This window comes from Rhinoderma darwinii, chromosome 1, assembly GCF_050947455.1.
Source record: "Rhinoderma darwinii isolate aRhiDar2 chromosome 1, aRhiDar2.hap1, whole genome shotgun sequence".
Lineage (NCBI taxonomy): Eukaryota > Metazoa > Chordata > Amphibia > Anura > Rhinodermatidae > Rhinoderma > Rhinoderma darwinii.
Window position 1 is genome coordinate 427,298,620 of NC_134687.1, and position 23,588 is coordinate 427,322,207.

Here is a 23,588-nt window from a genome sequence, read left to right on the forward strand (position 1 = left end):
GATCTGCCGTCTACCCTGGATGACCTCATCCTTCTGTCCACCCGGATGGATATACGGATTCGAGAAAGCCTCCAAGAGGTTCGATGGGAGGGAGCCCTTCCCAGTTTGGCTCCTACTTTGCAGCAACCCCTGCTGTCCTCAGATGTCGATCCGCCTAAGGAGTCTGTGATAATGGACCAGTGTAAGCTATCCACCCAGGAGAGACAACGCAGACGCACTTCTGGACTCTGGCTTTATTGCGGCCTTGGTGGCCATCTTGTGCACCTGTGTCCCCAAAGCCTAGGGTTGCTAGGAGTGACAACCTTGGGTAAGAATGGACCTCCATCTAAATTGTCCATACTTGTGACCATAGTGTTCGGTGAGAGAACGCATCAGGTCTCTGCATATCTGGACTCTGGATCCGCTGCTAATTTCATCCGTAGAGACCTTCTCCAATTACTTACTACCCCTCTGGAGAGCCCGTTGACAGTTGCTTCAGTAAATGGAGTACCTCTGCCAGACCCAGTTATAGCTGTGACCAAGCCACTGAGGCTCCAAGAAGGGGCTCTTCACTCCAAACTTCTGTCGTTCTATGTCCTATCCAAAGCTGTTAACCCTGTGTTGCTGGGCCTGCCTTGGCTCCGACTGCATACCCCAGTCCTGGACTGAAATTCTGGAGAGGTTCTCCAGTGAAGGCCTGAGTGTCAAAGCCGTTGCCTGGTGCAGATTCGTTCGGTTCAGCCTTCTCTGCCTCGGTCATTGGCAGGATTGCCGAGTCATTATGCTGCATTCGCGGATGTCTTCAGCAAGAGGGAGGCGGAGACATTGCCTCCACATGGGGCGTATGACTACCCTATCGAACTGATTCCTGGTGCATCCCTTCCCCGACGTAGGGTATATCCTCTCTCCTTGCCAGAGACACTGTCCATGTCCGCCTATGTGAGAGAGAACTTGGAGAGGGTCTTCATGCGAAAGTCTTCTTCCCCGGCAGGAGCCGGGCTCTTCTTTGTAAAAAAGAATGATGGCTCTCTTCGTCCTTGTATCGACTACCGAGGTCTCAACCAGATCACAGTGAAGAATAAATATCCGTTGCCACTGATCACTGAACTGTTTGATCGTATACGTGGTGCCAAGATTTTTTCTAAGCTAGACCTGCGTGGGGCTTAGTCCGGATTCGCCAGGGTGATGAAAGGAAGACTGCATTTAACACCCATGATGGACACTATGAGTATCTAGTAATGCCCTTCGGCCTGTGTAATGCACCCGCGGTCTACCAGGAGTTTGTTAATGACATTTTCCGTGACCTCCTCTATGTTTGTGTTGTGGTCTATCTTGATGACATCTTGATTTTTTCTCCAGATCCTATGACGCATCATGTCCGTCAGGTTCTGCTATGGTTAAGGGAGAATCATCTGTATGCCAAGTTGGACAAGTGCGTGTTTGACAGAGATGCTCTACCCTTCCTGGGCTACATCGTCTCGAATTGAGGTCTCGAGATGGATCCGGAGAAGGTAAAGTCTGTCCTGGAATTGCCACGCTCTCAAGGCTTGAGGGTCATACAGCACTTTTTGGGATTCGCCAATTTTTTACAGATAGTTTATTCCAAACTTCTCCTCACTGACTTCTCCCATCTCTAACCTCACTAAGAAGGGCATGAATGCCAAGGTGTGGACTCCCGAGGCAGAGTCCGCATTCAATAGCCTGAAGAGTGCCTTCACGTCAGCCTCTATATTCCATCATCCGGATGTCTCTTTGCAGTTCTCGTTGGAGGTGGACGCATCCTCTGTCGGTGCTGGTGCACTCCTGTTCCAGAGAGGTCCCAAGGGCAAGTCAAGGGTATGTGGATATTTCTCTAAGCTCTTCTCTTCCGCAGAACTCAACTACTCGATTGGGGATCAGGAGTTACTGGCCATAAAATTGGCTCTGGAAGAGTGGAGACATCTACTAGAGGGCGCAGCTCATCCGATCCTAATTTTTACAGACCACAAGAATCTGACCTACCTCCAGACGGCCCAACGGCTGAACCCTCATCAGGCCAGGTGGTCACTGTTCTTTACCAGGTTCCAGTTTGAGCTCCATTATCGCCCGGCCGACAAGAATGTGAGGGCCCATGCCTTGTCCAGGTCTTTCGAGACGGAAGACACCATGGAGATTCCACAGAACATTATTGATCCGTCTTGCATTGTCTCTGTCAATCCCCTGCAAGTTGGGGACATTCCTCCAGGGAGGACCTTTTGCGCCTGGCTAATCGTAGAAGAATTCTCCGCTGGGGACACTCCTCTAGACTGGCAGGTCACGCGGGGGTCCGTAAGACCCAGGATCTGATTGCTCGTCATTTCTGGTGGCCCACGCTGCCCAAGGACATTATGGACTTTGTTTCTTCCTGTTCTGTATGTGCAGCCAACAAGGCCGCTCACTCCAGACCTGCTGGTCTGCTTCAGCCATTGCCTGTGCCAATGCTCCCTGGCAGCATATAGCTATGGACTTTATTACAGACCTGCCTCTCTCTGCCGGATGCAGTACTGTCTAGGTGGTGGTGGATCGATTTTCGAAGATGGCCCACTTCGTTCCCCTGACTGGTCTTCCTTCTGCTCCTCAGCTGGACAAGCTGTTCATCCAACACATCTCCTGCCTGCACGGCTTGCCGCAGCATATTATGTCTGATCGGGGGGTTCAGTTTACCTTGAAGCTCTGGAGAGCCCTCTGCGGACTCCTTGGTGTGAAGTTGGACTTTTCCTCAGCCTACCATCCTCAGTCCAATGGTCAGGTCGAGAGGATCAATCAGATCTTGGAGAAATAACTACGCCACTTAATCTCCAAGCAGCATGATGACTGGGTGCAGTTGCTCCCATGGGCTGAATTCTCCTACAGCGAGTCTACCCACAAGGAATACACCGTTCTTCATTGTCTACTGCCAGCACCCACGAATTCCTCTCCCGGTACTTCCGAGGTACCAGCGGCTGACTCCACTTTTAGAGACTTCCTGCAGATCTGGCAGCAGACTCGATCCTCCATCCTAATGGCAGTCGACCGCATGAAACGGAAGGCTGACACAAGGCGAAGAGAACCTCCTCAGTTTCTTCCTGGCACGAAAGTCTGGCTGTCTTCTAGGAATATCCGACTAAGGATGCCATCATGCAAATTTGCTCCCAGGTTCCTCGGACCCTTCGAGATCCTACAGCAGAACAACCCTGTCGCCTACAAGCTTCAGCTGCCTTCTACCCTCAAGATCCCCAACTCCTTCCATGTCTCCCTCCTGAGGCTGCTGGTTCTGAACCGCTATACCAAAACTCCTAGCCCTGCGGTTGCCTCCAGCGGTCCTTCAGACACCTTTGAGGTTAAGGAGATCTTGGACACCAAAAAAGTGAGAGGAAAGACTTTTTATTTGGTGGATTGGAGGGGGTTTGGTCCTGAAGAGAGGTCTTGGGAGCCAGAGGAGAACGTCAATGCTCCTACTCTTCTGAAGAAGTTTCTCTCTCGCTCTGGTCCCAAGAAGAGGGGGCGTAAGAGTGTGGATACTGTAATGTCCCTGGCTGCGGGCCGTCTGCTCCAATCTCCCCCTGACAGCCGCAGCCACGAGTCAGCAAGCGCTGGCCCCTGCCTCCTACTCAGGAGACGCCAGCGCTCGCTTCCACTCACCTCAGCCGGATCCCGTAGGGTGCACGCGCACGCTCGTGCCCGCTCTTAAAGGGGCAGCGCGCACCGGACTTTTGATGAACTTTGAACCCGTGAGTACCCTGGACTATAAGAGCGGTCCAGGCCACTGCTTTGATGCCTGAGCGTTTTTGTTTCTTAAGTTTGTCTATGTGATGGCCCCCTAGTGTGTTCCTGTTCCTGTTATCTGCATTCCGCACTATACTGGTCGAGCACTGTGCTGTGCCAAAGTCGTGTCATGCTGTATTCCACGCATGACCTGCTTCACCTCGCCTGACGTCTACCTGCTGCCTAGTCCCAGCCGAGCTTGCCTTGTTGCTGTCCAAGCTGCCACAGGTACCTATACGTACTATAGACATTGACCTGCGCCCTGTTGGACAGCTGCCTTACCGCCAAGCCGGAACGGCCCAGTGGGTCCACAGACCCTTCGTGACACCCCCATAGACTAGAGTCTATGGAGGGATGCGTGAAGCGCAAAAAGATGGTGTAATGATGGGGGTAGGGAAACGGACAAGTGAGCCCTAATCTACCCGCCACTCTGTCCCTGCCTACTTGCAACGACCCGCCCTAGGCGACGGGGTACAACTGGGCGGCGGTCCCTACGCTCAGTAAGTGCACGAGACAAACAGACAAGGGTACACAAAGCTAAGGGAAATGGGGCAGTTGCCCACGGCAACACCGAGAGCAACAAGAGTGGTGAACGAGCCGAGTCAAACCAGGAGTGCACGAGGTACCAAACGCAGAGCAGGAGAGTAGTCAGTAAGCCAGGGTCAGTATGGAGCAGGATCAAATAGTTAGAAGCTGTAGCTGGGCCAGGAAACCACACGAGAAGACTCACAAGCAAAAGAGGAACAGGAAAGGCAGGTATAAAAAGACAGAGGGCGGGAGCTAGCTCCGTCTGGCCAGGCTGCGATAGGCTCTCCCACTCCTAAGCCTGCCATCCTGAGTGGTGGAAGAGGGAGTCAGTCTCAGAGACATAGACTCAGGTGCAGACTGATTACCTATGAGCGTATACACAGAAGTTGTGCCTGGCAGATCCTTTACAGTACCCCCCCCCCTTTTATGAGGGGCCACCGGACCCTTTCTAAGTGGACCTGGTTTATTGGGGAAACGAAAGTGGAACCCCCTGACCAATACCCCAGCGTCAACATCCCGGGCGGGTACCCAAGTCCTCTCCTCAGGCCCGTATCCTCTCCAATGGACCAGGTACTGGAGGGAGCCTTGGACCATCTTGCTGTCCACAATCTTGGCCACCTCGAATTCCACCCCCTCAGGGGTGAGAACGGGAACAGGAGGTTTCCTCGAGGGAGCCAAGGACGGGGAGCAGCGTTTAAGGAGGGAGGCATGAAACACGTCGTGTATTCGAAAAGATGGGGGCAACTCCAGTCGGAAGGAGACAGGATTGAGAACTTCAATGACCTTATACGGCCCAATAAACCGGGGAGCAAACTTCTTGGACGGGACCTTAAGGCGCAAGTTCCTAGACGATAACCACACCAGATCCCCGTCCATAAACAAGGGGTTAGCAGAACGTCTTCTATCAGCCTGAGTTTTTTGTACGCTCTGGGACGCCTCTAGGTTCTTCTGTACCTGGGCCCAGACTGTGCACAGTTCCCGATGAACGACCTCTACCTCGGGATTGTTGGAACTACCAGGTGAAACGGAGGAGAACCGTGGATTAAACCCAAAATTACAGAAAAAGGGGGAGACCCCTGACGAGTTACTGACCCGGTTATTAAGGGAAAATTCGGCGAGGGGAATGAATGAGACCCAATCATATTGACAGTCAGAGATAAAACACCTTAAATATTGTTCTAGAGACTGATTAGTCCTCTCAGTTTGGCCATTAGTTTCAGGATGGAAGGCAGAGGGGAAGGACAGATCAATCTCCAACTTTTTACAGAAGGCTCTCCAAAACAATGAAACAAATTGTACCCCTCTGTCCGAAACAATATTGACAGGGACCCCATGGAGACGCAGGATGTGTTTGACAAACAAGGTAGCTAACGTCTTGGCATTGGGTAGTTTCTTGAGGGGCACAAAGTGGCACATCTTACTGAAGCGGTCTACTACAACCCACACCACCGACTTGCCTTGAGATGGAGGCAAATCGGTGATAAAATCCATGGAGATATGGGTCCAAGGTCTCTGGGGAATGGGCAAAGAACGTAGTAAGCCCGCTGGTCGGGACCTGGGAGTCTTGGACCTAGCACAAACCTCACAAGCGGCGACGTAGGCCTTAACGTCTTTAGGCAACCCAGGCCACCAATAGTTTCTGCCAATGAGGTGTTTGGTACCCAGGACGCCTGGATGACCAGATAGTGCGGAGTCATGATTTTCCCTAAGTACCCTTAGCCGGAATTGCAGGGGAACAAACAGCTTGTCCTCAGGAAGGTTCCCGGGAGCTGAACCTTGATCAGCCGCAATTTCAGAGACTAAATCAGAATCAATAGAAGAAATGATTATACCAGGAGGCAAAATACAAGCAGGATCTTCCTCCGAAGGAGGGCTGGCCATGAAGCTACGCGACAGTGCATCGGCCTTAATATTTTTAGACCCAGCCCTATAGGTAACCAAAAAGTTGAATCTGGTAAAAAATAGCGCCCATCGAGCTTGTCTCGGGTTTAGCATCCGGGCAGATTCTAGGAAAACCAGACTCTTGTGGTCGGTAAGGACCGTTACCTGGTGCCTAGCCCCCTCCAGGAAGTGGCGCCACTCTTCAAATGCCCATTTAATGGCTAAGAGTTCGCGGTTGCCAATATCATAGTTATTCTCAGTGGGCGAAAACTTCCTGGAGAAGTAGGCACAGGGACGGAGATGGGTGAGGGACCTGGTACCCTGGGACAAGACAGCCCCCACTCCCACCTCGGATGCGTCAACTTCCACGATAAATGGCTACATTTGGTTGGGCTGAACCAGCACCGGGGCCGAGATAAAGCACTTCTTAAGGACCTCAAAAGCCTGGACAGCCTCAGGAGGCCAGTGGAGGAGATCAGCACCTTTGCGAGTGAGGTCCGTAAGAGGCTTAGCGATGACCGAGAAGTTAGCAATAAATCTCCTGTAATAATTAGCGAACCCCAAGAAACACTGTAACGCCTTCAGGGAGGCAGGTTGGACCCATGCCGCCACAGCCTGGACCTTGGCGGGGTCCATGCGGAATTCATGAGGAGTGAGGATTTGACCCAAAAATGGTATCTCCTGTACCCCAAACACACATTTTTCGGTTTTCGCAAACAGTTTGTTTTCCCGAAGGACCTGGAGCACCTTCCTGACATGCTCAATGTGGGAGGACAAGTCCTTGGAAAACACCAGTATGTCATCAAGGTACACTACAAGAAATACCCCCAGGTAATCTCTTAAAATCTCATTTATGAAATTCTGGAAGACCGCAGGGGCATTACACAACCCAAAGGGCATGACGAGGTATTCGAAATGACCTTCGGGCGTGTTAAACGCAGTCTTCCACTCATCCCCCTCTTTGATGCAGATAAGGTTATACGCCCCCCGTAGATCAAACTTAGAGAACCATTGGGCCCCCTGAACCTGATTAAAGAGATCAGGAATCAAAGGAAGGGGATACTGGTTCCTTACAGTGACCTTATTCAAGTTACGGTAGTCAATGCATGGCCTAAGACCACCATCCTTCTTCCCTACGAAGAAGAAGCCAGCACCTACCGGAGAAGTAGAGGGGCGAATGTAACCCTTGGCCAGGCATTCCTGGATATACTCTCTCATGGCTTCACGTTCGGGACAAGAAAGATTAAATATCCTACCCTTAGGGAGCTTAGCTCCTGGTACCAATTCGATAGCGCAATCGTATTCTCTATGAGGAGGTAACACTTCGGAGGCCTCCTTAGAGAAAACATCAGCGAAGTCCTGAACAAACTCAGGTAGCGTGTTCACCTCCTCAGGGGGAGAAATAGAATTAACAGAAAAACATGACGTCAAGCATTCATTACCCCATTTGGTAAGCTCCCCAGTATTCCAGTCAAACGTGGGATTATGCAACTGCAACCAGGGAAGGCCTAAAAACAAATCGGACGATAATCCCTGCATCAACAGTACAGAGCACTGCTCCGAATGCATGGAGCCAACAAGGAGTTCAAAAACAGGGGTATGCTGTGTAAAATAACCCTTAGCAAGAGGAGTGGAGTCGATACCCACTACCGGGACAGGTTTAGGCAAATCAATCAAAGGCATAGCAAGAGACATAGCAAATTCCACAGACATGATATTAGCAGAAGACCCTGAATTCACAAAGGCACTGCCGGTAGCAGACCTACCACCAAAAGAGACCTGAAAGGGAAGCAAGATTTTATTACGTTTCATATTTACGGGAAATACCTGTGCGCCCAAGTGACCTCCCCGATGATCACTTAGGCACGGAAGTTTTCCGACTGCTTATTCTTACGCCTAGGACAGGTGTTCACTTGATGCTTGTCATCCCCACAATAGAAGCAGAGACCATTCTTCCTGCAGAACTCTCTACGTTGTCGGGGGGACACGGAGGCCCCGAGTTGCATAGGTACCTCCGAGTCTTCCGTGGAAGAGCGAAGCAACGGGACCTCGGGAGGCATCATGGGGGAGTCAGAGGGGAAAACACAAAAACGTTCAAGTTGTCGTTCCCTGAGACGTCGGTCAAGTCGTACCGCTAAAGCCATAACCTGGTCTAGGGAGTCAGAAGAGGGATAGCTAACTAGCAGGTCTTTCAGGGCGTTCGACAGACCCAACCTAAACTGGCACCTTAAGGCAGGGTCATTCCACCGAGAAGCTACGCACCACTTCCTAAAGTCAGAACAATACTCCTCAACAGGTCTCTTACCCTGACGTAAGGTCACCAGCTGAGTCTCGGCAAAGGCAGTCCTGTCAGTCTCGTCATAAATGAGTCCGAGAGCAGAAAAGAAACGATCAATGGAGGAAAGTTCAGCGGCGTCAGGAGCCAAGGAGAAGGCCCACTCTTGGGGCCCTTCCTGGAGCCGGGACATAATTATACCCACCCGCTGGCTCTCAGAACCTGAGGAGTGAGGCTTTAAGCGAAAGTAGAGCCTACAACTCTCCCGAAAGGAGAGAAAAGTCCTCCGGTCCCCTGAGAACCGGTCAGGCAACTTGAGGTGGGGTTCAAGAGGTGAGGTGAGGGGCACTACCATGGTAGCGTCAGGCTGGTTGACCCTCTGAGCCAGGGCCTGGACCTGTAGGGAGAGACCCTGCATTTGCTGGGCCAGGGTCTCAAGGGCGTCCATAGTAGTGTCAGGGACCAGGGTAGACTAGGTATATGGGCTTGTGATTATGTAATGATGGGGGTAGGGAAACGGACAAGTGAGCCCTAATCTACCCGCCACTCTGTCCCTGCCTACTTGCAACGACCCGCCCTAGGCGACGGGGTACAACTGGGTGGCGGTCCCTACGCTCAGTAAGTGCACGAGACAAACAGACAAGGGTACACAAAGCTAAGGGAAATGGGGCAGTTGCCCACGGCAACACCGAGAGCAACAAGAGTGGTGAACGAGCCGAGTCAAACCAGGAGTGCACGAGGTACCAAACGCAGAGCAGGAGAGTAGTCAGTAAGCCAGGGTCAGTATGGAGCAGGATCAAATAGTTAGAAGCTGTAGCTGGGCCAGGAAACCACACGAGAAGAATCACAAGCAAAGGAGGAACAGGAAAGGCAGGTATAAATAGACAGAGGGCGGGAGCTAGCTCCGTCTGGCCAGGCTGCGATAGGCTCTCCCACTCCTAAGCCTGCCATCCTGAGTGGTGGAAGAGGGAGTCAGTCTCAGAGACATAGACTCAGGTGCAGACTGATTACCTATGGGCGTATACACAGAAGTTGTGCCTGGCAGATCCTTTACAGATGGGACATGTCCTATTTTCTCACGGACACTTCACACAGACGTATTACACGATCGTGTGAATTAGGCCTTATTAAGAGGTGCCCACATCTTAATAACTTTGTTGCATGTCCGACTGTCCGTGCATCACTGAAGAAAATTAACGCCAGTCAGGAGCTGGCATAGATTTCTGCTACAATTTATAGCAGTTCTGGCATAAAATATAGTAAATACTAGTAAATACAGTGGGCTGCTTGTGGCCATGGCCCTTCAGCTAAGCGTTGCACACTTTTTTGTCAAGAGTAGCGGAAATGGCCCAAAAGTCAACATTTTTCTTAACTTTTGGATCGTTTGTGACTTCTCTACGCCAGAAAACTGGCGTAGAAACGTTAATTCCCCCTACGTATTTGAATGGCATAACTTCCATCACAAACCCCAAGAACAAGGGGGAAAATGCGCCAAATTTATTAAGAGGTGCACACTCCTTAATAAATGTGGCGTATCTTTGGCCGTCTGAGCATCAAAAAATGCAAATCTATGCCTGCTATGGTAAATTAAAGTACATCTGTTGTCCCGGCAGAAGCCCACCCTTTTTGGCTAAACTCCAACCCCTTTTCTCGCCACTTTCAAGTAAAAAGTTGCAATTTTTAGCTCAACTATCGTGTGCGCCAAAATTTGCGACTTTTTATGCCAGAAAACTGGCATAAACCGTTTTATATATTCCCACCGAGCCTTCAAACCAGTACATGAAATTATCCAAATCACTCCATGGTACCTCTTTGAGCAACTATGCATCCACATCCATTAAGCAGCTTTTTGGTGCTTCTTGGTCCACTTTATGAATTCCATACCTTGTTTTACTTACTACAGAAGCCTGGCCGCACTGTGACCACTAGATGGCAGCAATCCAGCTCTAAATTCCGATTGACAAACTTGAAGTCATCTAATTCTATTTGGTAAACGTACTACAGAAAAGATGATATAATATCTCTGAATACCTCGAACCATAGTGGTCATAAATTAATTTCCACTTGTTATGCTAACGAAACGTAAACTCAAATATATATAATAAAGTTAAATATAGTGCAACCGAGCAGAAGCCATATAAAAGCACAAAAATACTATTATATATACCAGGGAGTGCTACAATATACGAAAGTACGCTAGGAGACAAAAGGAAGAAGCATTTATAGAAAAATACCATGTCCGCTATTAAACACAAGGTGGGTTTATAATATTTCGGGTTGTTTGGGAGCCTGGACATTTTTATCAGATAAAGGGAAATCCTAAAAGCCGAGATCACACAGTCAGTAAAGAAACTGTGATAATGGGTCAAGTTGTCCTAAACATATCTCAAAACCAACCATGTAACTATTCAAATAGCAGGTTGGAATAAATGGATTTGAACTGGAAGAACGAAAAGTATATTACAGCCTCTTTAGTGGGTTCTAACAATTCCTGTCTTTGGGAAGATATTTGTGACTTTGTCCCTATGACTTCAAACATAAGGGCCTAGTCTTATATTATAGTAGTTAGTTGCCAGAGTACAGGAACAGGAAGTGTTGTCATGGGCTCTCTTCAAAGGAGTTTGGAGGTTTTCTCCAAACCACTCCTGACTATGCACTGTGTCTGGCCTTTCATCTCAGCCCCATTCAAATGAATAAAGATGAAATGCAGCCAGGCTACAATATCAGAGACAGCTCATGGACCAGAACGGAAGAGTCCCAAGACTCAGACCCGCATGAATTACACATTGAAGGCATATTCGCGGGAAATGTCATTAGCCTTTAAAAGTAAATACCCTTTTAAAGGACAACTAAGTCTACTTAAATGGTACCTGATGCTATGTTTTATGAATGTAATTAAATGTGTTCTATATCAAAAACTCACTGCAAAATCGGGGAACACTAAGCCTTTATAAGGGGACCGCCACTGATCACTTATTGATAAAATAACCTTGGGATAAGCCATAAAAGTTTGCCATGGGAAAACCCCTTTAACAATATTTTGGACAAAAGATCATATGCCTTATAAGTCCACATGCACTAGACCGTAAAATCGCCCGTAATTACGGACCATAACTACGGTCTGTAATTGCGGACCCATTCATTTCTATGACCGACGGACACCTTCCCGTATACTTACGAAAAGGTGTCCGTGCCGTAGAAACTTTCCAGAAAAAATAGGACATGTCTTATTTTTTTATTTTAGGGACTGTGCTCCCATACTTTATAAATGGAACACGGCCCGTAAATGCCTATGGCTTTCCTTGGCCGGCCGTGCCCGTCATTTCGGGTCATAATTACAGGCACGGTTGTGGGCCATGGTGCCTTACTTATAGGTTGGATTTCCACATAGCATAAACGCTGCAAAATGTCCGCAACAGAATTCTTTACAAAGATTCCACAGCATTTACAGTAGCAAAGTGAATGAGATTTGAAGACATCTCATGCACACGCTGCAAAAAAATCTGCAGCGAAAATGTTGATAAATTGACCAGCAACACGGAATTTAAAGCCACAGCATGTAAATTTATGCTGCGGATTCGTTGCTCTTCTGTTGTGGGTTTTCCCCATTGAATTCAAAAGGGATGTAAAACCCACAACAAATAGCCAAGTGTTGTGACATTTGCGGCAGATGCGCTTCGATTCCGCTGCAAAAATCGCAAATAAGAAAATGTAAAAAAGCCTTTTTTTTGTGTAAAATGTAAAAAGTTTACGCTTACCCAGTTGATGCTTATTTCTATTGTTCGTCCAGGCCGCTCTCGATGACGTTTCATCCCATGTTACTGCTGCAGCCTAATTCAGGTTGCAGCAGCCACATGGGCTGCAGCGTCATCCCAGGAGGCCGGACTGCACGGACAACAGAGAGACACGTCTTTTTAAATAGCGAAATTCGCTGCGGGTTCAAGGTCAGATACATTGCGTACTTTTATGCAGCCTATCTGACCCATGGGAACCCAACCATACAATGGGTCACAATGTAAAGCTGTAGATGTTTTTAACCTGGTTTTACTCTAGTTCTTAACAAAAAATATATACTTTCTCCGATTGAATTTGCAGGTTCATTTCCTTTAGCTGCTGTATACATTATGTAATGCTTCTCTGCGTTTCTAATAATTACTGTGATATTATTCTCTAAGGCCCCATTCATACAAGCGTGAATAATATCCGTGTGCTGCGTATTGAAATCACGCGCAGCACACGGACCATTGATTCAATGGTGTCGTTCACACATGTGTACGTTTTCACACAGCGAGAGTCGGTTGCGTGAAGCTCACTGCATTTCCTACATTGGTGCGTTTTCACGCACCTAGTCACCCATTGAAGTCTATGGATGCGTGAAAACCACGGACAGCACACGGATGCACATCCGTGTGTGATGCATGATTTGCGCATCAATTAGATTAAAAAAAAAAAAAAAGATGTGCTTTACGAGTGCGTGAACAACGCATGCCCGTCACAAAGCACCCTGATGCATAACGCAACACAAACGGACCAGATTGACGCGCGTTTTTCACGCACGTGAATCTGATACGCTCTTGTGAATGGGGCCTAACTTGCTGTTCATTAACGTGATACAGATGATTATTACCCAACTACATGTGGAGTTTTGGTCTGGGATTCTACCTTCCCATTTTCCCTCCTTCTGTGTCCCATATGTTCTTTTTCTATTTGTGTCGAAAAACGTAATAAAAAGTTAAAATATAAAAAAATATACATTTATACTTCAAATGATTACAACTGGATCTCCTTAAAAAAAAACAGCAGCTTGCATTCACATATATAGCATTGCCATACCCGGTAGAGCCCGCTTACTTTATAGGATGTCTGTCGCCAGTGAAACAAGGTGGGCACAATATAATGCACACTAAAATGGCATATCTGTAGAATTGCAACTTTTACTTTGCACCATCTACTGCGCATTCATTTCTGGAAAACACTTGAGGGGTGTACTTTCCAAAATGGGTCACTAATTATGTGTTTCTTTTACTATTTGACCTCAGAGACCCTGCAATATTAGGCCAATGCTTATAAATCACCAAATTAGGTCTTAAATTCTCATCGTGCTCTTTCACTCCTGAACCCTGTCAAATGCCCAGGCAAAAGAGAAGGGCCACATGTAGGGTGTTTCTGTAAAAAGAAAACACAGCATTATAATTAGGGGGCTGTCTTATCAGAGTGGCACAAGCTGGGCATAACATATTGTACATTGAATTACATATCTATAAAAAAGATAACGTTTTTACTTTGCACCATCTGCTGCACATTCATTTCTTGAAAACTCCTGTAAGGTCAAAATGCTGGAAATAGATCACTCTGTGTGTAATGAATCTATATAATATAGGAGTTTCACTTCTTGAATTGAATTACTGAAATAAATTAACTTTTTGATGATATTCTAATTCATTGAGAAGGACTAGTCTATACAGTATATTGTCGGGATATGTGCATATGGGGGTTGCAGTTGGCAATAAAATGACAAAACCATTTAAGTTTAAAGTCCACGCTTGGCTTTATTGCGGTCTAAAAATAAACAACTGCTTATCCAGCATACAAGACTTGCATCACATAAACAAGACAAACACCTTGCCTGTCTGGGCAGTAAATGCAGGTTTCTTCACGTATGGTAAACCATGAGTACAGTGTTCCTTGGATCAGGCTTTCCGCACTATCCTTGTGTAGATTCCCAGGCTCCGACCCTGGACTGTATTCACTGCAGTCCTAAATAGCCCAATGAACACACCTGTACTGATTTGGGCTAGGGAAAAAACATGTACTGGCGCGGGGAAAGAATGGCAAGTCCCTCTACCAATCCTACCTGTTATTCCATAGAAATCCAGGCCTGGAAAACAGATTTAACAAAAGTCTCAAACTTTCCTTGATTCCTCATCTCACCCATCTTAACCAGCCAGGTGAGAAATACACCCCGTCCAGTACTTTCCCAGCCACAGGCTGTAGTTTAACCGGTCTTTATTCCGGAACCAAAAAATTTGTAGCGAGAAGAACCACCTAGTCAGCCTTGCATTTTTCTCCTTATTTTGCTTCAAACATGCCAGGGGTCATGGTCAGACAGTAGTCTATACTTCCTATGAAGGAGGTAATACTTCAGTGATTCACGTTCCCACTTGACTGCCAAGAATTCACACTCAACAATTTGATCATTTTTTTCAGCAGCAGCCAACTTCCTACTCAAGTACATGACGTGGGTGTTCCACCCCATGCACCACTTGTGACAGTACCATGCTTAAACCTGCATCATAGCATCTGTATGGACCAGAAACTCATTCCTAAAATCAGGGGTAATGAGCACTGGTTGTTGGCATAAAGCAGACTTTAGGCTCTGAAAAGCCTTCTCTGCTTTTGGGGTCCACATCGCCATTACGGACTTCCCACCTTTTATCAAGTCAGTCAATGGAGCTGCAATTGAGGCAAAATTTGGCACAAACGTAGCCAGTGATCTGAGAAAAGCCAGTACGTTTCCCCAGTAGCATTGTGGAACATCCAGGTGGTCTCTGGCAAACGTGAGAAGGCCGCAATGCTTTTTTGGACAGCAGCTTCGTGGTGTCCTTGCTTTTTCTAATAGTGGACACATGAATAGCGGGTTTTGCAATGTGTAGAGTCTTCAGTAGGTCTTTTGCTGTAACCCCTGGGATCTAAACTGTGGTCTAAACTGTAATGGCAACATACTGTACATTGTGGCAGCTTGACCTGTACAGGAATTAACATTTCACCGCTGAATAAAGCTATTTAGCCCCTGACATGCATTTCTTCTTGTGCTTTGATCTCTATATTAAATGCAGAAGAGCGCAGAAGAGAGCTACACTTCAGACAGCGAAACTGGATTTCTGCCCTAAGGAACTAATACATTATATGGTCAAAAGCATATAGAAACCGGACCCTCACACCTATATGAACTTGTTAGACATCCCATTCAAAACCACTCTTTTGGGAAGACTTTCCACACGATTTTGGAGGGTGTCTGGGAATTTGAGCCCATTCAGTCGAAATAATATTTGTGAGGTCACGCACTGATGTTGGAGGAGAAGGTCTGGCTCATATTTGGCGTTCCAATTCAACCCAAACAAGTTAGAAGGGGGTTGAGGTCATGGGTCACTCGAGTTTCTCCACACTAAACTTGTAAAACCATGTCTTTATGGAGATTGCTCTGTGCACATACATGCTGAATAAGGAAAGGGCTTTCCCCAAACTACTGCTACAAAGTTGTATACACCTTATAGGAGGGGTGTCTACATTTTGGCTATATATGTATGTATATATTGGCTATTTGGATTTATCTACAGTATACAGTACATCTATTGAGATTTTTCATTGACATGTCTGCAAATAATATTTGTATAAACGCTGACAATTATACGGAAATGAGTGTTGCTTCACAGATTATCTCTTCCTACAGAAGCGGTTTTCCCAGATTGCTTTTATAAAAAGTTATTTCTCCCAACCACTGATTGACTGACATGTAGTGCTCCCTTTTACTTTAGGAGAGGTTCTTCAGCAACTGCAGTGTGTATTACACAGTCCTCTGCCGCATTTGCTGTAGAACATAAAAATACAGCTGCTGCAGATCTTCATATGAAAAGAATAAGAGTTTTTCATATTACTGATTTAATGGTAGATACGAAGCTCCCCTTTTCAAAAAGAGTTTCTGCAGCAGCTAATGTGTGGGTTCTAAGGATTAATGTACCCCCCATTATAAATGAAAGTGCATGAGAAGTCACTACAGAGTTCCGTGACTTGTTTAAATGCACTCAGTGTTGCGATTTTCACCAGAGAAGTGGATCCTTCAGGCACCAATGGTTTGGCGCTGGCTAAACTGAGGTGCGGAGTCTAACGAATCTACCAGTTCTTCCCTGTTAAAACCCACAAGGAGGTATGTTGTTGTCAGTTGAATTCCCAGGTCCCAATCCACAGAGTAGTTCCACGCTGCCGCCGCCGCTTACCTTCTGTCTTCTCCACTACTGATACTAGGGCGCACGCTGACCATTCTACTCTTAAAGGGCCAGCGCGATACCCTGCGCTCTGTTTGGATTTCCTGTGTTTGACCTCTGCCTTTACCGTTGACTATGCTTGCCAACCGCATGCCCTGACCTCTTGCTTGTTACACATGACGAATCTCTGCCATCTGCCCTGACCTTTGGCTCTACCAACCGTGAGGGCCTGTCTGCAAATACTTGGGGTCCCTTTATACTCTGCTCCCCGGTTTAGCCTCAGGTCAAGTCCCTTGGTGAAACAGTGGGTTCACAGCATCCTCTGCAGGCCCCATGACAGTCTCACATCCACGACCCTGTGACAAAGTGATTCCAAAAATAGAGATATGAATAAGGGAATTGTTGTGGATGCAATTCCCTAATACAAATGTGTAGGTTCGCCTTTGATAAAGGAACATATAAAAAAATTATTACGACTGTTGTACATGAACAGACATGCTGGCAGCAATTAAAATCTTGACATCTAAGAATAGTACGTCAGAGTTTTAACCAGATAATTGTGGTTGTGCTCGCTGGCAGACCTGGGGCTTTGAAAAGGTCAGAGGTAAACTTAAAGAACATGACTCAGGATACGACTATGAGGCTATTCTGAACAATAATCTGGTTCACCTATGTGCTACTTGCTCTAATAACTGTTGAGTCATCAGTTGCTGCCCTTAAGCTTGATCCATTCCAACAAAAACAATCTTCTGCTTTTAGAATTACAACACATTTGTGCCACATTGCTTGTATTAGTTGGTGATTAACCACTGGAATCAGAACTTATACAGAGTTGTAGCCAGGCTTTCCGTTAGGCAGGGCAGAGATTCAGTTCACAGCCATCTACCTGTATTCCAAAGAAAAATGTTGGCTTTCCCATGGCAGCTACCAGGCCCTGCCCTGAGCGAAACTCCTGACAGTGGCCAAGGCAGGAAGGGCAACTAGCTAGGATGCAGCTGGCCCTCCAGAGTAAAAGGTCTCTACACACCCTCAGGTTAGTTGGTTTTGAGATTTCATAGAAGAAAGAAAAAAAATTTAGGAAGGGAGGTCTAATTGAGAAGTACTACTCAACTTCAGTCCTCAAGAACCCCCAACAGGTCATGATTTGAGAATATTTTATAGAGGACACCTGTAGCAGCTCCTGATTATATCACCGGTGCAATACCAAGGAAATCCTAAAAACATGACCTGTTGGAGGTACTTGAGATTAGAACTTCAATGCAGGCTGAAGGGAAATGAGATGTGAAATGTGTGGAAGAAAAAAAACAACGGAAAATGCAAATTCCAGATCCTCCTGAAAATGTTAATAAACCAAAGAAATATTATCTAAACCAGATTTACCATTAGACAGAAGAAGACAGATTAACCCCCTTGTCGAGGGGCGTAACTAGGAAAGACTGGGCCCCATAGCAAACTTTTGACTGGGACCCCCCCTCCACTGGGTACACAACTCCCCCTTGTAGGTAGTGCCTCCCTATATATTCCACCACACAGCGCCCCCCTATAGATAGCACCATACACAGCCCCCTGTAGATAGCGCCATACACAGCCCCCTGTAGATAGCGCCATACACAGCCCACTGTAGATAGCGCCATACACAGCCCCCTGTAGATAACGTCTTGCAGCCCCAAATCCCTCCGTAGATAACGCCATACAGCCCCCTGTAGATAACGCCATACAGCCCCTCCTGTAGATAACGCTATACAGCCCCCCTGTAAATAACGCCATACAGCCCCCTGTAGATTACACCATACAGCCCCCTGTAGATAACGCCATACAGACCCCCCTGTAGATAACGCCCTACAGACCCCCCCTGTAGATAACGCCATACAGACCCCCCCTGTAGATAATGCCATAAAGACCCCCCCTGTAGATAACACCATACAGACCCCCCCAGTAGATAACGCCATATAGCCGCCCCCAAAAAAAAAAACGGCCTATAGTTTGTCCTACAAAAGAGATGTATCCCCTATCCACAGGATAGGGGATACATGTGTGATCGCTGGCAGCGATAAGGAGACCGGGGGACCGAAAGTCTCCCAAGTTCTCCATGACAAACCTCGGACAGGCTGAAGGGAAATGAGATGTGAAATGTGTGGAAGAAAAAAAAAAACGGAAAATGCAAATTCCAGATCCTCCTGAAAACGTTAATAAACCAAAGAAATATTATCAAAACCAGATTTACCATTAGACAGAAGAAGACGGATTAACCCCCTTGTCGAGGGGCGTGACTAGGAAAGACTGGGTCCCATAGCAAACTTTTGACTAGGGCCCCCCCCTCCGCTGGGTATCACACAACCCCCCTCTTGTAGATAGTGCCTCCCTATATATTCCACCACACAGCGCCCCCTTATAGATAGCTCTATACACAGCCCCCCGTAGATAGCACCATACACAGCCCCCTGTAGATAGCGCCATACACAGCCCCCTGTAGATAGCGCCATACACAGCCCCCTGTAGATAGCGCCATACACAGCCCCCTGTAGATAGCGCCATACACAGCTCCCTGTAGATAACGTCTTGCAGCCCCAAATCCCCCCTGTAGATAACGCCATACAGCCCCCTGTAGATAACGCCATACAGACCCCCCTGTAGCTAACGCCATACAGACCCCCCTGTAGATAACGCCATACTGACACCCCCTGTAGCTAACGCCATACAGACCCCCCTGTAGATAATGTCATACAGCCCCCCCTGTAGATAACGCCATACAGCCCCCCTGTAGATAACGCCATACAACCCCCTGTAGATAACGCCATACAGACCCCCCTGTAGATAACACCATTCAGCCCCCTGTAGATAACGACATACAGTCCCCCTGTAGATAACGCCATACAGACCCCTGTAGATAACGCCATACAGACCCCCCCTGTAGATAACGCCATACAGACCCCCCTGTAGATAACGCCATACAGACCCCCCTGTAGATAACGCCATACAGACCCCCCCTGTAGATAACACCATACAGAACCCCCCCTGTAGATAACACCATACAGAACCCCCCCTGTAGATGACGCCATACAGACCCCCCTGTAGATAACGCCATACAAACCCCCCTGTAGATAATGTCATACAGACCCCCCTGTAGATAACGCCATACAGACCCCCCCTGTTGATAACGCCATATAGCCCCCCCAAAAAAAAGAAACGGCCTATAGTTTGTCCTACAAAAGCGATGTATCCCCTATCCACAGGATAGGGGATACATGTGTGATCGCTGGCAGCGATAAGGAGACCTGGGGACCGAAAGTCCCCCAAGTTCTCCATGACAAACTTCGGACTTCCGGTGTCTGCGTAGTTCAATAAAAATTAAAGGAGCGCTGGTCACGCATGCGCACAAGCGCGACCGGTGCGCAAGTCATTTCTATGGCGCTACCGACAGACCCTGAAAGTCCGAGTTTTGTCATGGAGAACTTCAGAGGACTTTCGGTCCCCCGTTCTCCTTATCGCTGGGCGTGCCAGCGATCCCACATGTATCCCCTATCCTGTGGATAGGGGATGCATGTCTTTTGTAGGAACAACCCCTTCAGTGGCGACGCGCTGTAGTAGCCATAGCGGCTGCTAGCGGAGCCTCCGGCCATGGGAGGGGGGCCCGTGCCGGTGGGCGGCACGGGTCCCCTCATGCTACGGCTGCTTTAGCGGTAGTTACGCTACTGCCCTTGTCCATGCTTGGTAAGCAGAATGTTTTTTTAGTAGTAAAGAAAAATAAACTGACCCTAGAATGGTGTAGGTTAGAGGTCATATTGTCTGCTCTGTTAAACATATCAATCTATATCAATATATTCTTTAAATCAAGTTGTGAGGCTAGAATGGATGAAATTGAGCCATTTGTTTAGCAAGAAAGAGGAAGAAACGAAAGGAGAAGGTAAAGAAGGACCATTTAATACATACTATGAGTATTACTTGAAGATTAAATAGTTCTATCTCACCCTTCGCTTCATTCGTCCAGTCTGTGTGCATACAGTGTTATGTTTCATCTTTATAAACACTTACCATGGTTATCTCCAGTAGACTTGACAATGACTAGATAGATTGTTTGAACAGAGAGAAAACCCTAAAGAGATCCTGACAATCACAACGAAAAGGAGGAAAGAATCCGCTGATCACTTCAGGATGAACAATGATTTCGCGAGGCATATACTTGTTGCTTGGGTTAATCTATAACTTCTCGACACATGTGAAAGCAAGGTCTGTGGCATTGGTTCAATGTTTACTCAACAAGTTGACAAACCTACGCTTGTATTTAAAGAGGCTCTGTCACCACATTATAAGTGGCCTATCTTGTACATGATGTGATCGGCGCTGTAATGTAGATTACAGAGGTGTTTTTTATTTAGAAAAAACTATCATTTTTGACGGAGTTATGACCTATTTTAGCTTTATGCTAATGAGTTTCTTACTGGACAACTGGGCGTATTTTACTTTTTGACCAACTGGGTGTTGTACAGAGGAGTGTATGACGCTGACCAATCAGTGACCAATCAGCGTCATACACTTCTCTCCATTCATTTACACTGCAGATACCGATCTTACTAGATCACTATGTGCAGCTACATACACACACATTAACGTTACTCAAGTGTCCTGAGAGTTAATAGACATCACTACCAACCACTTATAATGTGGTGACAGAGCCTCTTTATGGGAACTGCTTGATCAGCTATTTCCTAATATATATTTGATATTGGAACCACTCTTTATGAGCAGGGACAATACAAGACAGGGATATTAAATTCCCCACCATTGCTGTTACCTGTAACTGCTTATGACACAGTAGAAACTAGTACAGAATTTATCTACGAATGAGCTACAGTTCCATTTATTATTAGATTATTCCATCTCTTAAAGGATACAATCCCTGAAAGAGACACGAGGGACTTGCTGTTCCCAGGGTGAACCTACATGATGACAAACCCTGTCCATATGCCCTTTTAGGGCATATGGACATCATAGACAGGGTCCCCCACTTGGGAACCCCCTCTTAGAGCCAAACTGCAGAGCTGAATGGCCGCCATGAAAAACATAGTTTTCGCTTGAGCAGCTTTCACCAGCAAAATCAGCTGTGTGCCATGGGTGCCAGACCCAATCTGCTTTGTGACTCCAAGTTAGAAGGAGTTGCCTGTTATGAGACAGTCCTTTCAAAGGGCGTTTGTGGGACTGTATTAGGATAGGCAAACAAATTTATGATCATGGGGGTCCGACGATCAGCTTCATGAAGAGGCAGTAAATGGGACTGAGCTGCAGTACCAATTACAGCCACAACCACATGTAGGGCACTGTGCCTGAGTAGACAATGAAGGGGACACGGTGAGCGCAGCAGCCCCTTCATGCAGCTAGTCGACAGGGGTGTCGGGAGTCAGACACACACACTCCCATCAGCATAGGCCATAAATATTACAGTATATTCCTGGAAAACCCCTTAAAGCTACCCTCGAAGGCAAAACATTCCTTTGTAGTTCATATAAGCTATTTACAAGGCAACTTTATTGTAACAACAGCTGCTATTCTATTTTCTTTAGGCAGCAGTATAGTCAGTTTTCCAGATGTCCCTGTTCAAAAACGTTTAAACTGACCACCAAGTAGGCGGTCAGTTCAAGTTCCACGCTGTGTGATGTAGACTATATGTCCCAGTATGTCCTGCACTGCTGAATATCCTGCACATACAAGAAGGATGGCAGCAGTCCCGCTAGAGCACTTGCTGATCATTTCCACATTAGAAACCCAAAGATTGTTGCATTCCAAATTCACTGAATGGGAGAAAAATTGGCAAAAATGAAGTGTTGCAATTATCTGCACAGCGCCTGGCCATAGAAAAAGGTGAAGGTGGCATTGCCACTTTATTTAGGCGATTGTCCTAGTCCTAGCAAACTCCATAGCAAAACCAAAAGAAATTTGCAAATGATAGGGCAAGCTGTGGATTTGAAAAACTGTAGCATGCCCTAAAACCTGTGCAAATACTTTCAACAGCGTCTGAATGAGGTTTTGCAAAACCCCATTTGCATGCATTGTGCTTTGTTGCAGGTTTTCGGTGTGGAATGTGCATTAAAAACCTACAATACATGTTCCACGTGTGGAAGGTGCTTCTTCATAAACAGCCTACTGAAATGTAGTGAATTTCCTATGTCCACACTTGCAGACCGAATAAGGCCTTGTCCACACGTAACTAAATTGCTGCGTATTTTCCGTAAGGAATTGCGGACGGAAAATACGTAGCAGAATACAGTACCACCAAAGTGAGTGTAAATGAGCAAATGTCATCCACACGCTGCATAAAATTTCATTCCTGAAATTCACCTGCGGTGCGTATTTTTCGTTCCGTAGCAGGTAAATTCCTGCTGCGGAAAGTGGACTGAATTGCAGAGGAGATGTCACCATCTCACAGATTTGAAAAAAATGCACTATTTTCTGCAGTAAAAAGCGCTGGAAATGGTGCCGTTGTTACGCAGCGGATTGTCTGCTAGTTTAAGGCCTTGTCCACACACAACGGAATTGCTGCAGATAAACGCTGCGGAAAAAATGCACCATTTCCTGCGGTTTTTATGGAAGAAAATAGTGCGTATTTTGTTGCGTTTTTCACAATGTTGGGAGATGGTGATATCTCCTCTGAAAAACGCAGCAATTCAGTCCACTTTCCGCAGCAGGAAGTGACAAGCTGCGGTCTGAAAATTAGGCACCGCAGGTCAATTTCTGTTTGGAATTTTTACGCAGCATGTGGATGAGATTTGTTAAATCTCATTCACTATGCTGCTACTGTATTCTGCTGAAATTACGGCCGGAAAAAATGTGGCAATTCCGCAGCATGTGGATGAGCCACAGATATTTTCTGCAGCAATTCCATTACATGTGGACAAGCCCTAACAGAGTAGCTGCTGTTTAAAGGCTTGATCCCATCTAAGACATTTATGGCATATCCACTGAATATGCCATAAATGTCTGATAGATGCGGAAACCAGCTCTGGGACTAAAGGCCCTTTTACACCGGCCGATGCAGCAGAGCGCCGATCAATGAGACATCGTTGATCGGCGCTCGTTTGTTCCTGTCACACGGAGGTATGGATCGTGACGAGTGCTCGTTACTCTGATCGCTTGTCCCGATACATTATTATCATGTCGGCAGCGCGTCTCCCCATTTACACAGGAAG

The 23,588-nt window shown here is 46.8% G+C and overlaps 1 protein-coding gene across 4 annotated transcripts in view; it reads right to left on the bottom strand.

Annotated features, from left to right (window-relative positions):
• SDSL (serine dehydratase like) overlaps positions 1-23,588 on the bottom strand; it is an 88,231-nt gene that overhangs the window by 40,972 nt on the left and 23,671 nt on the right. For 2 of the 4 annotated variants that reach the window (XM_075830189.1, XM_075830205.1), the window contains exon 1: positions 20,440-20,564. The exons of the other annotated variants lie outside the window; for them this stretch is intronic. The gene's annotated coding sequence lies outside the window, so the exon portion shown is untranslated. Of the gene's footprint in view, positions 1-20,439; positions 20,565-23,588 lie in introns of those variants that run through there. 4 annotated transcript variants of the gene reach the window in all.